Source organism: Stomoxys calcitrans, chromosome 4, assembly GCF_963082655.1.
Source record: "Stomoxys calcitrans chromosome 4, idStoCalc2.1, whole genome shotgun sequence".
Lineage (NCBI taxonomy): Eukaryota > Metazoa > Arthropoda > Insecta > Diptera > Muscidae > Stomoxys > Stomoxys calcitrans.
In genome coordinates, this window is record NC_081555.1 from 165,210,246 (window position 1) to 165,227,664 (window position 17,419).

The following is a 17,419-nucleotide window of genomic DNA, read 5'->3' on the forward strand; positions in this document are numbered from 1 at the left end:
TTATAGCCGAGTTCGAACGGCGTGCCGCAATGCGACATCTCTTGGGAGAGAAGTTTAAAATGGCATAGTACCTCACAAATGTTGCCATCATTAGGAAGGGAAAGCCACCGCTGAAAATGTTTTCCGATGGTCTCGCCAGGATTCGAACCCAGGATTCTCACCAGGATTCAGAGTCATAGGGGGACATGCTAACCTCTGCGCTACGGTGGCCTCCACTCAGTGTTTTACGTTGCCCAAAAAGTAATTGCGGATTTTTTAAAAGAAAGTAAATGCATTTTTAATAAAGCTTAGAATGAACTTTAATCAAATATACTTTTTTTACACTTTTTTTCTAAAGCAAGCTAAAAGTAACAGCTGATTACAGACAGAAGAAAGAATGCAATTACAGAGTTACAAGCTGTGAAAAAATTTGTCAACGCCGACTATATGAAAAATCCGCAATTACTTTTTGGCGACCCAATATAAACTGAATGATGATGAATTTTCTTGTAAGGCCCAAACGAGACCAAAGAGAATCAGGTATTAAGTAAACAGAATGATTTCGAAACATTTGCTGAGTTTTGAGAAATTTACTTTATATGATCATGGAATCATAGAATCACAGAATCTATCAATGGCTGTATGTACAGCTTGATGACAATCTAAGAGATTTAGATATGTTTAAAACAAAAAACTAAAAACAGACTGTTTCAACAAACTTCTAGCAACAGGAAGAGAACTGCACATTGTTAATTTAGAACATATTGAAAAAAAAAAGAAACAATTAAAAAGGTATTAAGTTCGGCCGGACCGAACTTTGGACACCCACCACCTCGGGTATATATGTATTGGGTTGCCTAAAAAGTAATTGCGGATTTTTCATATAGTCGGCGTTGACAATTTTTTTCACAGCTTGGGACTCTGTAATTGCATTCTTTCTTCTGTCAGTTATCAGCTGTTACTTTTAGCTTGCTTTAGAAAAATAGTGTAAAAAAAGTATATGTGATTAAAGTTCATTCTAAGTTTTATTAAAAATGCATTTACTTTCTTTTAAAAAATCTGCAATTACTTTTTGGGCAACCCAATAAATCCCCCTTTCGTCATAATCCGCTGAAAAATTGGATAACTTATGCACCCAAATTCGGCACGGGCATTGTGTGGTCTTAAAAATATAAGTCACTGTTGAAGTCACTGTTGTTAATAAAGTTTCAGCAAAATCGGGTAATAAATATAGCTTTATACCCCTCACCGGCATATCGGTCTATATGACAGCTACATCTAAATGCAGTCCTATTTTTATCATATTTGGATTGGATGGTGGGCTGCCTAAAACTACCCACTGTTTCAAATTTCAACGAAATCGGGCAATACATATAGCTTTTATGGGCTCCAGACCCTTTATCGGGAGATCGGCCTATATGGCAGCTATATCTAAATATAGTCCGATCTGAACCATACTTAGGTTAGATATCAGGAGGCTTAAAATAACTCACTGTCTCAAATTTCAGTGAAATTGGGCAATAAATAAACTTTTATGGTCTTCAGACCCTTTATCGGCAGATCGGTCTATATGGCAGCTATATCTAAATATGGTCCCATCTGAACCAAATTTAGGTCAGATGTCAGGAGGCTTAAAATAACCCACTATTTAAAATTTCAGAGAAATTGGGCAATAAATAAAGCTTTTATGGTCTTCAGACCCTTTATAGGCAGATCGGTGTATATGGCAGCTATATCTAAATATAGTCAGATCTGAACCATACTTCGGTCAGATGTCAGGAGGCTTAAAATAACCCACTGTTTAAAATTTCAGCGAAATTGGGCAATAAATAAAGCTTTTAGGGGCTTCAGACCCCTTGTCGGCAGATCGGTCTATATGACAGATATACCTAAATATAGTCCGATCTGAACTATATTTAGGTCAGATGTTGGTAGTTCTAAAACTACTCACAGTTTCAAATTTCATCGAAATCGGCTAAAAAATAAAGCTTTTATGGGCTTCAGACCCCTTATCGGAAGTTCGGTCCATATGGCAGCTATATCTAAATATAGACCGATTTGAACCATACTTAGGTCAGATGTCGGGAGGCTTAAAATAACTTACCGTTTCAAATTTCAGCGAAATTGGGCAACAAATAAAGCTTTTATCGTCTGCAGACCCTTTATCGGGAGATCGGTCTATATGGTAGCTGTATCTTAATATAGTCCAATCTGAACCATACTTAGGTCAGATGTTAGGAGGCTTGAAATAACCCATTATTTAAAATTTCAGAGAAATTGGGCAATAAATAAAGCTTTTAGGGGTTTCAGACCCCTTATCGGGAGACCGGTCTATGTGGCAGCTATATCTAAATACACTCCGATCCAAACCATACTTAGGCCAGATGTTGGTAGAGCTAGAACTACTCACTGTTTTAAATTTCAGCGAAATCGGATTAATAAAAAGCTTTTATGGACTTCAGACCTTTTATCGGAAGATCGGTCTATATGGCAGTTAAATCTAAATAAAGTCTGATCGGGAGCTGTATTAGGCTAAACCGATTCATGCCATATTCGATACGTTTGTTAAAGGTCATGGGAGAAGCCGTTGTACTAAATTTCAGCCAAATTGGATAATACTTGCGGCTTTTGTAGGCTCAAGAGGTCAAGACCCCAGATCGGTTTATATGACAGCTTTATCAGGTTATGGACCGATTTGAACTATTCTTAGCACAGTTGTTGAATGTCATAACAAAACACCTCATGCAAAATTTCAGCTAAATCGGATAATAATTGCGCCCTCTGGTGGCTCTAGAAGTCAAGACTCTAGATCGTTTTATATGGCAGCTATATCAGGTTACGGATCGATTTGAACTATTCTCAGCAGAGTTGTTGAAAATCATAACAAAACACGTCGTGCGAAATTTTAGCCAAATCGGATAGGAATTGATCCCTGTAGAGGCTCAAGAAGTCAAGACCCCAGATCGGTTTATATGACGGCTATATCAGGTTATGGATCGATTTGAACTATTCTTAACACAGTTGTTGGAAGTCATAACAAAACCCGTCGTGCAAAATTTCAGCCAAATCGGATAGGAATTGCGCACTCTAGACGCTTAAGAGGTGAAGACCCCAGATAGGTTTATATGACAGCTACATCAGGTTATAGACCGATTTGAACAATACCCCTTATCGGGGTATGGTTCAAATCGGTTTGAAGTCATAATAAAACACCTAGTGCAAAATTTCAGCCAAATCGGATAAGAAATGTAACCTCTAGCGGCTTAAGAAGTCAAGATCCCAGATCGGTGAATATGGCAGCTATATCAAAACGTGGCCCGATATAGCCGATTTACAACCCCAACCGACCTACACTAATAAGAAATATTGTGCAAAATTTCAAGCGGCTGGCTTTACTCCTTCGAAAGTTAGCGTGTCTCGACAGACAGACGGACGGACATGGCCAGTTCGACTTAAAATGTCATGACGATCAAGAATATATATACTTTATGGGGTCTCAGATGCATATTTCCAGTTGTTACAAACAGAATGACAAAATTAGTATACCCCCATCCTATTGTGGAGGGTATAAAAACAAAATTATTTGCGGAGCATGTTTGAAAACAAAACCACGAAGAACCAAAGAATAACACAGAATAATCATAAATTTATTGCACTGGCTGAACCGGGGCTTCTACTCTTTCATTTGAGCCCTTTATTGCCATGGCCGGCATATAAGTCTTTTTTGGGGTTAACGGCAGCCCCTCAGACATTTGTGGACGATTGTGGATATCAAATTCATCATCTACTCAAAAAAAAAAAAATTTTATTTGAGCCCATATTGCAAATGCAAATTTTCCCATCACCATTCCATTAAGGAACTGGGGGCAAACTTCTCACAAATCCATGAGTGCAGTCCGATTCAATTTTAAGCTCAATGATAAGGGGTCTCCTTTTTATAGACGAGTCCGAACGACGTGCTGCAGAGCGACACCTCTTTGGGGAGAAATTTTTACATGGCAAAGTACCTCACAAAGCCAGTATAAGGAGGGGATAACCACCGCTAAAAAATTGTATGCCCATATTGCCATGGTCAGTAAATCTGTCCGATTGTGAGTGGAAGGGGGGGTGGTTGTTTTAATGGTGAGGCGGCCCCCCAAATAATACTCCCCCAGATTTGGATATTAATTTCGTTTTCTACTCTCAAAAACTTTTCATCTGAATTCAATATTGTCATGATCTCTATATAAAGGGTGATTTTTTAAGAGCTATAGGAAAATTTTTCAAAAAAAAAACATTAAGGAAAGGCAAAAGTCGGGCGGAGCCGACTATATTATACCCTACACCACCGAGTATACGTAATAATTTTAATAGATAGCAATTAATATCCAAAATTAGTCAGACTTTAATTTTGCATACCTATTGAAATATCGAATAGAACCTTATATGATTTTCTTACGATGGTACGAAGATTGTGGCTTCTACAGCCTAAAAAGTCGAAACGCATTAAAGATATATAGGGGAGTTTTATCTTAATCTATTTTGATGAAATTTTGCACACGTATTGGGATGTCAATTAAACCATCTGATGAAAAATTTTGTAGAGATCCAACCAAAATTGTGGCTTCTACAGTTTTAAAAGGCCATATCAGAAGAAAAATATGTATGCGAGCTATATCTAAATCTGGACCGATTTTTATGAAACTTAGCACACATATGAGGACGTTGGACCAAATAAGACACTTGTGCAAACGATAGCGCTCACCATTCACAGTTACGTTACGATTCCCATCATCTTTGAAGAAGTATGCTGCAATGATGCCACCAGCCCATAAACCGCACCAAGCTTTTTACTTTTTACCTTCTGCAGCAGAAAATGTTTGCTTTTATTGCCAGGGCAGCGAAGTCTGACCTTCGGCTCTTACCCGGGTCGGAGTCCAAATCGCAGCCGGAGTATTTAGCCGAAGTCGGAGAGCGGTTGCTCAATTCTGAACCGACTTCGACTTCAGCTTCAAAAGCTCGACTCCGATCAACTTCGAAGCCCTGGTTCGTGCAAAAAATTACTGCTGTCCCGTTTTTAGCAGACTCTATTTTGTTTCATTTTTTCTTTTTTTACTAACAAATTTCTCTGATTACCAAATCACAATCCATTTTAGGGTGAAGTGAAGTACACCGGACCAGCTATTTGAATATTTATTTTTTTCGATTGTACTTTACTTACATATTCAATTGGTTTTTGTTTAATTACCTGCAAATAGAAGAGAAATTATGATAAGAATTTTATTATAATTTTAAACAAAAACAAGTAAAACAAGTAAGAGCGTGCTAAATTCGGGTGGACCGAATCTTATATGCCTCCACCATGGATCGCATTTTTAGGCAAACAAGGAATATTGAATAAAAACTGTTATGCTATTGGAGCTATATCAAGTTATAATCCGATTCGGACCATAAATGAATGCTGAACATTGTAGAAGTCATTGTGTAATATTTCAGTTCATTCGGATAAGAATTGAGCCTTGTAGGGACTCAAAAAGCAAAATCGGAGATAGGTTTATGTGGGAATTGTATCAAGCTATTGATCAATTCTGAATATATTAGACACGTATGTTGAAGATCATGAGAGAAGCCGTTGTACTAAATTGCTGCCAAATCGGATGAGAATTGCGCCCTCTAGAGGCTCAAGAAGTCAAGATCCCAGATCGGTTTATATGACAGCTATATCAGGTTACGAACCGATTTGAATCGTACTAAACACAGTTTTTGGAAGTGATACCAAAACACTACGTGCAAAATTTCAGTCGAATCAGACGAGAATTGCATTCTCTAGAGGCTCAAGAAGTCAAGATCCTAGATCGGTTTATATGGCAGCTATACCAGATTGTGAACCGATTTGAATCATACTTAGCATAGTTGTTGAAAGTGATACCAAAACACTACGTGCAAAATTTCAGTTAGATTGGACGAGAATTGCGCCCTCTAGAGGCTCAAGAAGTCAAGACCCCAGATCGGTTTATATGGCAGCTATATCAAAACATCGACCGATTTAAACCATACTTAGCGTAGTTGTTGGAAGTGATACCAAAACACTACGGTCAAAATTTCAATAAAATCGGATAAGAATTGCGTCCTCTAGAGGCTCAAGAAGTCAAGACCCAAGATCGGTTTATATGGTAGCTATATCAAAACATGGACCGATTTGACCCATTTACAGTACCAACTGACCTGCACTTATAAAAAGTATTTGTGCAAAATTTCAAGCTTCTAGCTTTACTCCTTCGCAAGTTAGCGTGCTTTCGACAGAGAGACGGACGGACATGGCTAGATCGACTTAAAATGACATAACGATCAAGAATATAAAGGGTGATTTTTTTGAGGTTTGGATTTTCATGCATTAGTATTTGACAGATCACGTGGGATTTCAGACATGGTGTCAAAGAGAAAGATGCTCAGTATGCTTTGACATTTCATCATGAATAGACTTACTAACGAGCAACGCTTGCAAATCATTGAATTTTATTACCAAAATCAGTGTTCGGTTCGAAATGTGGCTCATGAGGCTCATTTCTGGTTGAATGGCTACGTAAATAAGCAAAATTGCCGCATTTGGAGTGAAGAGCAACCAGAAGCCGTTCAAGAACTGCCCATGCATCCCGAAAAATGCACTGTTTGGTGTGGTTTGTACGCTGGTGGAATCATTGGACCGTATTTTTTCAAAGATGCTGTTGGACGCAACGTTACGGTGAATGAACACATTTCGAACCGAACACTGATTTTGGTAATAAAATTCAATGATTTGCAAGCGTTGCTGGTTAGTAAGTCTATTCATGATGAAATGTCAAAGCATACTGAGCATCTTTCTCTTTGACACCATGTCTGAAATCCCACGTGATCTGTCAAATACTAATGCATGAAAATCCTAACCTCAAAAAAATCACCCTTTACAATATATGGGGTCTTAGACGCAAACAGAATGACGATATTAGTATACCCCCATCCTATGGTGGAGGGCATAATAAAGCATTTATGTGCATTAGACCCTTCATCGGCAGATGGGTCTATATAGCAGCTATATCCAAATATGGTCCGATTTGGACCATTCAATAACTTAACCAGCGTGCATTAAAAAGACGTATCTGTGCCAAGTTTCATCTCAATATCTCAATGTTTGAAGGCTGTAGAGTGATTACAACAGTCGGACGGACGGACAGACAGATAAACGGACAGACACACGGACATCGTTAAATCGTCCTAGAATTTTACGACGATCCGAAATATATACACTTTGTAGGGTCGGAAATTGATATTTCGATGTGTTGCAAACGGAATGACTAAATGAATTACCCCCTATCCTACAGTGGTGGGTATAAAAAAAGCCTACGCCTAAAATTTAAATTAATATGTAGCAAGTTATTTAATTGTTGCCGAAAAGATTAAAAATGTTTGATTGGTTTCATTCAAAAGCTAAACATTTTTAATGTAATGTCAGCACTTAGTGTTTGCTGATATCAGCAGACTTATTTCTCTGGGTGTTTGGTATATTATACTCCGGCACCAAATAGCAATTAACAACTTTTCTATCCTCTAAGCTATATACAATATGTAGTGCTATAGCCAGATATTATTTCCGCCCATGCTAACAATCTCGCAAATAGATCACCTGTGATAATTTTCTTTTAAATGTTCACAAAATATTTGTACTTAAATATAGTGGTACATAACGTTTAATTTACGACATTAGGCCTAACCATATATGACGTATTATGTGTGTTATGTAGATATGAGTCAATATCATTAAACAAATATTTTGCCTATAAACAATTTCTTATGGCGTAGGCTTAGTAACTGATATAAATATGAGGTGAACATATCAGTAGATCATCAAAACTTTCTCATAATTTCTTTTTGAAATAAGTCAAACATTTTGTTCAATAAAATCATGAAATTCTTCATCTGCTGCGCATTGGCTATGCTTGCTTTGGCTCAAGCTGCTACCATTACCTTCAGTAAGTCTTAAATTATAAAAAAAATAAAGGTAAAGGATATTTTGCACCGAATAAATAGATCCTATTATCTACAGGCTAAAATCCTTAGCCAAAATTCTATGCTTAAGGGTTTAGGACTATTACCCAGAAAAATGTTATATTTAAACCCTGAAGAAAAATGATTTAAAGTTTTTAAAACTTTTGAAGTTTTAGCCTTAAGCTTCAAAAGTTTCCCATAATTTCATTTTTTCTTTCATTAATAAAAAAATTTGAATCTCTCATTTTAGCTGGCAATGTAGTTCCCACCGTTACCAGAACTGTACAGGTTGTCAATACCGTTCCTGCTACAGTCATTACTCACAACGGCGGCGGCATTGGAAATCTTTTTGGCGGTATTCTTGGTGGTCTTGCCAATGCCGCTGGTGGTCTCATAGGTGGTGCAGCCCAAGCTGCTGGTGGTATTGCTACAGGCGCTTTAACCGCCGCTAGCGGTATTGCCAATGGTGCTGCCAATGTTGTTGGTTAATACCGTAAGCACTATACGACAAGTCTACTTTAAAACATATCTAATGGGAGATCCAAACCCTGTATAAGTACAAAGTCAAGGTTGTAAATATATGTTCTATATATGTTTCTATGAAAATTGGACATTTTGTTTCAAAATTTCAGCAAAATCGGGTAAAGATTAAATTTTTTAAGCCCACCACCATAGGATAAGGGGTACACTTATCTAGTCATTTCGCATCTGGTGTTTTGTTATGACCATGTTATATGATTAACCAAATATGATAAGGTTTAAACAATATTTGATACAGTTAACGAATAACGGTTAATAAATGCTCATTTGATAGGCTCACGACATTTTTTTTAAAAATCAATATAGGCATGTTTATATTTTTATACCCTCCACCATAGGATGGGGGGTATACTAATTTCGTCATTCTGTTTGTAACTACTCGAAGTATTCGTCTGAGACCCCATAAAGTCTATATATTCTTGATCGTCGCGACATTTTATGTCAATCAAGCCAAGTCCGTCCGTCTGTCTGTCGAAAGCACGCTAACTTCCGAAGGAGTAAAGCTAGCCGCTTGAAATTTTGCACAAATACTTCCTATTAGTGTAGGTCGGTTGGTATTGTAAATGGACCACATCGGTCCATATTTTGATATAGCTGCCATATAAACCGATCTTGGGTCTTGACTTCTTGAGCCTCTAGAGGGCGCAATTCTTATCCGATTGGAATGAAATTTTGCTCGACGTGTTTTGTTATGATATCCAACAACTGTGCTAAGTATGGTTCAAATCGGTCCATAACCTGATATAGCTGTCATATAAACCGATCTTGTGTCTTGACTTCTTGAATCTCTAGAGGGCGCAATTCTTATCCGATTGAAATGCAATTTTGCACGACGTGTTTTGTTATGATATCCAACAACGGTGCCAAGAATGGTTCAAAACGGTCCATAACCTGATATAGCTGTCATATAAACCGATCTTGGGTCTTGACTTCTTGAGCTTCTAGAGGGCGCAATGAAATTTCAATTTCGCTGAAAGTTTGCATTACGTATTTTACTTTTACTTTCAACAACTGTGTCACATAAGGTTTAAATCGGTTCATAACCTGATATAGCTGCCATATAAACCGATCTGGGATCTTCTCTTCTTGAGCCTCTAGAGGGCGCAATTATTATCCGATTTACCTGAAATTTTGTACAAAGGATCCTCTCCGATTTACCTGAAATTTTGTACGACGGATCCTCTCTTGACCATCAACACACGTGTTTATTATGGTCTGGTTCGGTCTATAGCCCGATACAGCTCCCATATAAATCGATCTCTCTATTTTACTTTTTGAGCCTCCAAAGGGCGCAATTCTTATTCGAATTGGCTGACATTTTACACAGGTCTCCAACATATAATTTAATTGTGGTCCAAACCGGACCATATCTTGTTATCGCTCTAATAGCAAAGCAAATCTTTTCTTATATCTTTTTTTGCCAAAGAAGAAATGCCGGGAAAAGAACTCGACAAATGCGATCCATGGTGGAGGGTATATAAGATTCGGCCCGGCCGAACTTAGCACTCTTTTACTTGTTTTTTTTTTTTTTTTCTGTCAGCCAACACGGAGGGGATGTCCCCTATGAATGCAGTGCATTGCGCTGGCGAGAGGAAATTAGGAATTAATTGGACTTTTCGATTCCACATACGAACGGTTCGGGCGAATTAAGAACTCTCTCTATAATGCATTGTGCGGTCCGCTGGCCAATCAATTACAGACGGGTGTGAGTTACTGAAATGTCTAGTATCCCTAACATAAATCCTTACATTAGGAATAAGAAGACGAATATCAGACGAACACACACCATGAGGGTACCGATAGAACAAAGCCAAACAACCCATATTGCGACGATGATGAAGGTAGGCAATAGAGTTGGATATCCCACTGCCCTCCTCTGTACACAGTCCATTAGCTCCAGGGATGATTTTGAAGCTCCAGCCCATACATGTGAGTTGTACTCCATTTTTGGCCTTATGAAAGAGGTGTAGATGTTAAGAAGATCAGACGGAGTGAAGTAGTTCTTACACCATTTAAGTGTCGAATGCTTCTTTCGACACTTCAAATACATGTTTAGCCCAACGGACATCACTTTGTATTGGGTTGCCCAAAAAGTAATTGCGGATTTTTCATATAGTCGTCGTTGACAATTTTTTTCACAGCTTGTGACTCTGTAATTGCATTCTTTCTTCTGTCAGTTATCAGCTGTTACTTTTAGCTTGCTTCAGAAAAAAGTGTAAAAAAGTATATTTGATTAAAGTTCATTCTAAGTTTTATTAAAAATGCATTTACTTTCTTTTAAAAAATCCGCAATTACTTTTTGGGCAAACCAATATTTTCATGCCCAGAACATCAAGAGCTGATTCTGATTACACAACATCTACACCGTTGATAAGCAAAGATGGGTCAGTAATGGGTCAGCGAATCGTTTGTGTGACAACAAACAGCACAGAATCTTCCGTGCATTAATATCTACTCGATTCATTCGACCCCTCCAGAAATGGCCAGCAAATCCTGGCAGAGTGTATCGTTCATAACCCTTTGGCATCAGCCAGATACATTTTCGATTGAGGGGAGTGGTTGATTGCTATCCGGCAGGGAAGAGTTCCCTGCAAATATATCAGCCAACAGGTTAGCCTTATCAACCGGGTCAGTGAACGTTTGATCGTCCTTAGCAAGAGTTGGAATAGATGAAGAACTACCCTTTACTCTCTTTACGAACGACCAAAAGCTCTTACTTCCTCGTGTAGAAGCGAGAACCTTAGTACGCAGACGCTGTTCGTAAAGAAATTTTTCGCGCCTAAGCACATTGGCACACGAAGATCTTGCCTGTTTGCGCAGCATTTCAGTATTGGCATTTTTATCCAAGCGCCAGTTGCTGAATGCAACCTCTTTCGATCTTACAGCATCTCTGCATGTATGGTTAAACCAACTTTTGTCGTCTGATTTAGCTGTTATAGTCTTAACTGGAATAAGTGTCCTCATTCCACTTAAAATTATCTTCTCAATCATTTCATAGTTTCCAATTAAAATCCTGAAAGAAACCATTGAGCCCGAAGCGGTCAATAAAAATATCGACCGCTTCGGGACTGGGGAGGAAGCAGTTGCGCCAAACCATTGTGCGCAGCGAAAAGCTCAATGTATTGGCCCTCAGGAGTTGTATGACTCGAATGGGAAAGCCAGGAGGAGTTATAGACATTGAAATCCCCAGTGACAAAGATTTCACTACCCGGAAAATCATCCAAAATATTTGTAATGGAATGAAAAAGGGCGTCGAAGCCGTTAATGGAAGCCTCTCTTTCTGAGTTTGGACTTCTGTATAAAAATCCGAAGAGCAGTATATGTGATTGAGAATTGCTGGATAATGTGAAATCGCACAAGCCAAAGTTGACTATATTGAGAAATAAAGAAAGTTTTACCAAAATTTGCAATGCTTTCTTTGTCAAGACGGCTACTTTTGGGACCGCCCTCGTATATTGCCATCCAAATATTGCGCAGAAAAACTTCCAACCGTTTCAGGTAAGGTCAGTGTTCTTGTCACTCATAAGAGTATCTTGCATTTCCGATTCCGTTTTAAACACATTTTTGTAATGAACATATGTCTCATGTATTGACATTATCAACTTTTATTATTTTAAACATCTGCAGACAGAGAATTTCATTGTTTTTTTGTTGTGTCCGAAAAAGTCAAAGTCCTTGGAAACGTTGACTTAAGCCAACAGTGTTTTTTGGTTTATTATACCCTCTACCATAGGATGGGGGTATGCAAGTTTGGTCATTCAGTTTGTAACACATCTAGATAATGATCTGAGACCCAGCAAAGTATTGGGTTGCCCAAAAAGTAATTGCGGATTTTTTAAAAGAAAGTAAATGCATTTTTAGTAAAACTTAGAATGAACTTTAATCAAATATACTTTTTTTACACTTTTTTTCTAAAGCAAACTAAAAGTAACAGCTGATAACTGACAGAAGAAAGAATGCAATTACAGAGTCACAAGCTGTGAAAAAATTTGTCAACGCCGACTATATGAAAAATCCGCAATTACTTTTGGGCAACCTAATATATACAGATTTAGCCATGTTCGTCCGTCTGCCGAAAGCGCGCTAATTTTTGAAGAAATTCAGCTAGGCGCTTGGGTGATTTGTAAGAGTTTTAAAAAATAAAAACCACAAATCAGAAAAATGCATGAAATCTTTATTTGAAACGATAGTACGGCTCCATATAATTTAATGTTTGAAGACTATTTCATCCAAATATTGAACGTGACTAAGCCTCAAATGATCCATCCGCTTAGTCCAATTTTTAACATACTCTTTTCAACATTTCGGCCACTATCTCTCGAATAAATGCTTCAATGTTGTCTTCCTATGCGTCAATTGAAGGGGGCTTGTCTATACAGACATGAGCTTTAACATAGCCCCACAAAAAATAGTCTTAAGGCGTTAAATCGATCGACCTAGACGGCCAATTGACCGGTCCCGAACTAAAAATAAAATGTTTACTGAACTCGCCTCTCAATAAGTCCATTGTTACGTGTGCTGTGTGGCATGTGGCACCGTCTTGTTGAAACCGCATGTCATGCAAGTCAAGCTTTTGCATTTTCGGCAAAAAAAAGGTTGGATATGAACTGACGATAGCGCTCACTATTCATAGTAACGTTACGATTCGCATCATTTTGGAGAAGTACGGTCCAATGATGCCACCAGCCCATAAACCGCACCAAACTGTGACTTTTTCTGGATGCATTGGTAGCTCTGCTTGCTTTTGGCTGATCATCACTCCAAAATCGACAATTCTGCTTATTTATATACCTATTGAGCCAAAAATGAGGTTCGTCGTAAAATGAAAGAAGCGCTCGAAGAACTTTCTTAAAAGAGCACGCATTTTGATAATAAAATTGAATAATTTGCATACGTAGTTCGTTTGTAAGACGATTCATGGTTAAATAATAGACCAAACTAAAGATTTTTGTCAGCGAAACAAAACACAAAACTTGCGTGAGGTGTTTACCAGTGTTGCCAAAAAGATAATAGCTAAAAAATCACCCTTTATATAAAAGAGTTGCGTGATTGACTGATTGCTGACTGACTGATCATCGCCCAGCCCAAACAGCTAAAGCTAGAATCATGAAATTTTACATGAATGTTGGTTCTTGTTGTTGAAGTTGTTGCAGTGTCTTGTACACTGATGCGGCAACCCTTGCCGATGAAGGACTTAATCAGGTCAATCCGGTACGTACAACCGGCTGCCATAGGATTGATGAAAGTTGGTCTTGGGTCGTAGGCACGGTATAAGGCTGGATTTGGTGATATTCGTTCGTTTAGGTACTAAAAAGTACCAAAACGTAGCTCGAACGGAAAGGGAGAGAATTATGTTTTTGAGCTCAAATTAAAGAGTGTCTCGAAAAATAAGGTTTGGTAAAAACAATTTAGGAAAATCGTGCCTGTGGGAGGAATTGTACGTTTTGTACCGCAATTGGTACTATTTGGCAATTTTGTCTTCAATTGATCTAAAGCTCTGAATTTTGGAACTTAGTTTTAGTTTTTTTTTTTGGAAATTTGTACATAGAGGTACTAAAAAATGTACAAAAAACGTACGAAATGTGTGGTCTTTCTACAGGGGGGATGGATAGAGGTAGAATTTTCAAATTTTACTTAAAAAACATCCGGTGCAAAATGGCGAAATGGTGAAAAAATAGTACTGTTAACGGAAGGAAACGTGCGTTTAGTACCGCAATTGGTACAATATGGTACTTTCTTTACAGATGAAGCTTGGGGGCAGAAATTTGGCTCTAGAGCTCTGAATTTTGGAACTTAGGTACATTTTATCTATCATAATTGGCAGATTATAAATTTTTTTGGAAATTTGTACATTTAGGAACTAAAAAAAGGGCCAAAACTGGACGAAATGGGTAAACTTTGTACAGGGCGGATGGATAGAGGTAGAATTTTGAAATTTTACTTAAAAAACATCAGGTGCAAAATGACGAGGGTGAGAAGAAAAATGAAAAACTACAATAGTACTTGTAACTGGAGGAAATGTACGTTTAGAATCGCAATTGGTACCATTTCGTACTTTCTTTACAGATGGAGCTAGAGGTCTGCAATTTGGCATGCAGGTACAACTAAGAAAAAATATGATAGGTGATTAAATGATCTATTCAAAATTCGTAAATTTTTGTTACCAAAATTAGTACCATTTGGTACTTTCTTTACAGGTGGAGCTAGAGGTCTGAAATTTGACATGGAGATACAACTAGGAAAAATATGTTGGGTGACTATGATCTTTTTAAAGTTTGTACATATTGGTATCAATATTGGTGCCATGTGGTACTTTCTGTGCAAAATGGAGCAAAAGGTCTGAAATTTGGTATGTAGGCAAAACTAAGAAATGTATGATGGTTGACTATGATGTTTTTACAATTCGTACACTTTCGTACCAATATTGGTACCATTTGGTACTTTCTGTGTCATGGAGCTAGAGGTCTGAAATTAGGCATGTAGGCACAACTAAGAAATGTATGATAGGCGAAAATTTTTTTACACTTGGAACATTGTGGTACCAAATTTGTACTATTTTATATTTTCTTTACAGATGGAGCTAGAGATCTGAAAATTGGCATGTGGGTACAACTAAGCATGTCGGTACCAACTAGGAAACATTTGATGGGCATCTAAATGATCTTTTCAAAATTAGTACATTTTGGTACCAAAATTGATACCATTTGGTACTTTCTTTACAGATGGAGCTAGAGGTATGAAATTTGGCACGCAGGTACAACTAGGAAGAATATGATAGGTGACTATGATCTTTTTACAATTCATGCGTATTGGTACCATTTGGTACTTTCTGTGCACAACTTGCGGTCTAAAATTAGGCTTGTAGGCACAACTAAGAAATGTATGATGGGCGAATAAATGGTTTTTCCACAATTGAAATATTGTGGTTCCAAAATTTTTACCATTCTGCATTTTCTTTACAGATGGAGCTGGAGGTCTAAAATTTGGCATGGAGGTATAGTTAGGAAAAATATAATGGGTGACTTAATAATCCATTAAAAACTCGTACATTTTGGTACCAAAATTGGTACCATTTGATACTTTCTTTACAGATGGAGCTAGAGGTTTGAAATTTGACATGTAGGTACAAGTAGGAAGAATAATGATGGGTGACTATGATCTTTTTACATTTCGTACATTTTGGTATCAATATTTGTATCATTTGGTACTTTCCGGGTCATGGAGCTAGAGGTCTGAAATTGGGCTTGTAGGCACAACTAAGAAATGTAGTTTTTTACAATTGGTACATTGTTGTACCAAAATTGGTACCATTTGGTACTTTCTTTACAGATGGAGCTGAAGGTCTTAAATTTGGCATGGAGGTACAGTTAGGAAAAATGTGATGGGTGACTTAATGATCTATTAAAAATTCGTACATTTTGGTACCAAAATTGGCACCATTTGATACTTTAATACATTTTGGTGCCAAAATTGGTACTTTCTTTACAGATGGAGCTAGAGGTCTGAAATTTTGGCATGCAGGTACAACTGAGAATAATATGATGGGTGCCTTAATGATCTATAAAAAAATTCCTAAATTTTAGTACCAAAAAGTGCAAAATAGTACTAAATGGCTTATTTTCTCCTACAGCGAACGGGGACAGCTCGAATTAAGCAATTTGAAAAACTTTTTCGTAGCCTTGACAAAAAATACGAGATGTGGAAGTAAACGTACTAATTGTGGTGTAATTTATGTACTCAAACGAATATAATGGTACTTTCTTTACGAATTGAGCTAAAGCACACAAAATTGGGATTCATTTAAACCTTGATAATATATATTGGGCGACTTAATGATTTTTCCGATGAAATGTTATATTTGGTACTTTCTTTACAGAAGGGGATAGATTTCGAAAAATTTTAAATTAAAAATGTATACGAACGAACAAGCTAAAGAACAAGGATGACACCCTCTAAGCACATATGGGAGCTATATCATGGCATGGACCGATTTGGAGCATACACAATTGGCATCAATATTCATCGTCATAGAGAGAGCTATTGTGCCAAATTTCAACCAAATCAGTTAAGAATTGCGCCCTTAAGAGGTTGAAGGAGTAAAATCGGAAGATCATAGAATAAATCACTGTAGAAAATTTCAGGCAAATTGAATAAGATGTTAGTCCCCTAGTAGCTCAAGCATTTCAATTGTGGGATCGGGTTATATGGGAGCTATATCTAAACATGGACCATTTGCAATCGCCACTGAGCAATCTCGATAAGAAGAAATGAAAATTTGTCCATGAAAATTCTACAAAGCAGTGGGGGCAAACTTCTCATATATCTCTGAGTGCTGTCCGATACAAATTTTAATCGCAATGATAAGGGGTCACCTTTTTATAGACGAGTTCGAACGGCGTGCCGTAGTGCGAACCCTCTTTGAGAAGAAATTTTCGTATGGCATAGTACCTCACAAATGTCGCCAGTATTAGGAGGGGATAACCACCACTGAAAAATTTTCTGATGGCCCATATTGCCATGGTCAGTAAATCTGTTCGATTGTGGTGGGGAAAGGGGGGGGGGGGGGGGGGGTTGGTTGTTTTAGGGGTGCAGCGGCCCCCGAAACCCTACACCCCAGATTTGGATATCAAATTCGTTTTATACTCTGAAAAACTTTTCATTTGAGTTCCATATTGTCAAGATCTCTATATAAAGGCTGATTTTTTAAGAGCTATAGGAAAATTTTTCAAAAAAAAAAAAAAAAATCAGAAAAATGCATGACATCTTTATTTGAATCGATATAAGCTCTTGCATTTTCGGCAAAAAAATTGCATTTCATCTCACGATAACGCTTACCATTCATACTTACGTTACGATTGCCATCATCTTTGAAGAAGTATGGTCCAATGATGCCACCAGC

At 37.6% G+C, this 17,419-nt stretch overlaps 1 protein-coding gene across 1 annotated transcript in view; it reads right to left on the reverse strand.

Annotated features, from left to right (window-relative positions):
• The window catches only part of LOC106088468 (mucin-19-like), a 471,415-nt gene that overhangs the window by 22,713 nt on the left and 431,283 nt on the right, over nucleotides 1-17,419 (reverse strand). The gene's annotated exons all lie outside the window — the stretch shown is intronic.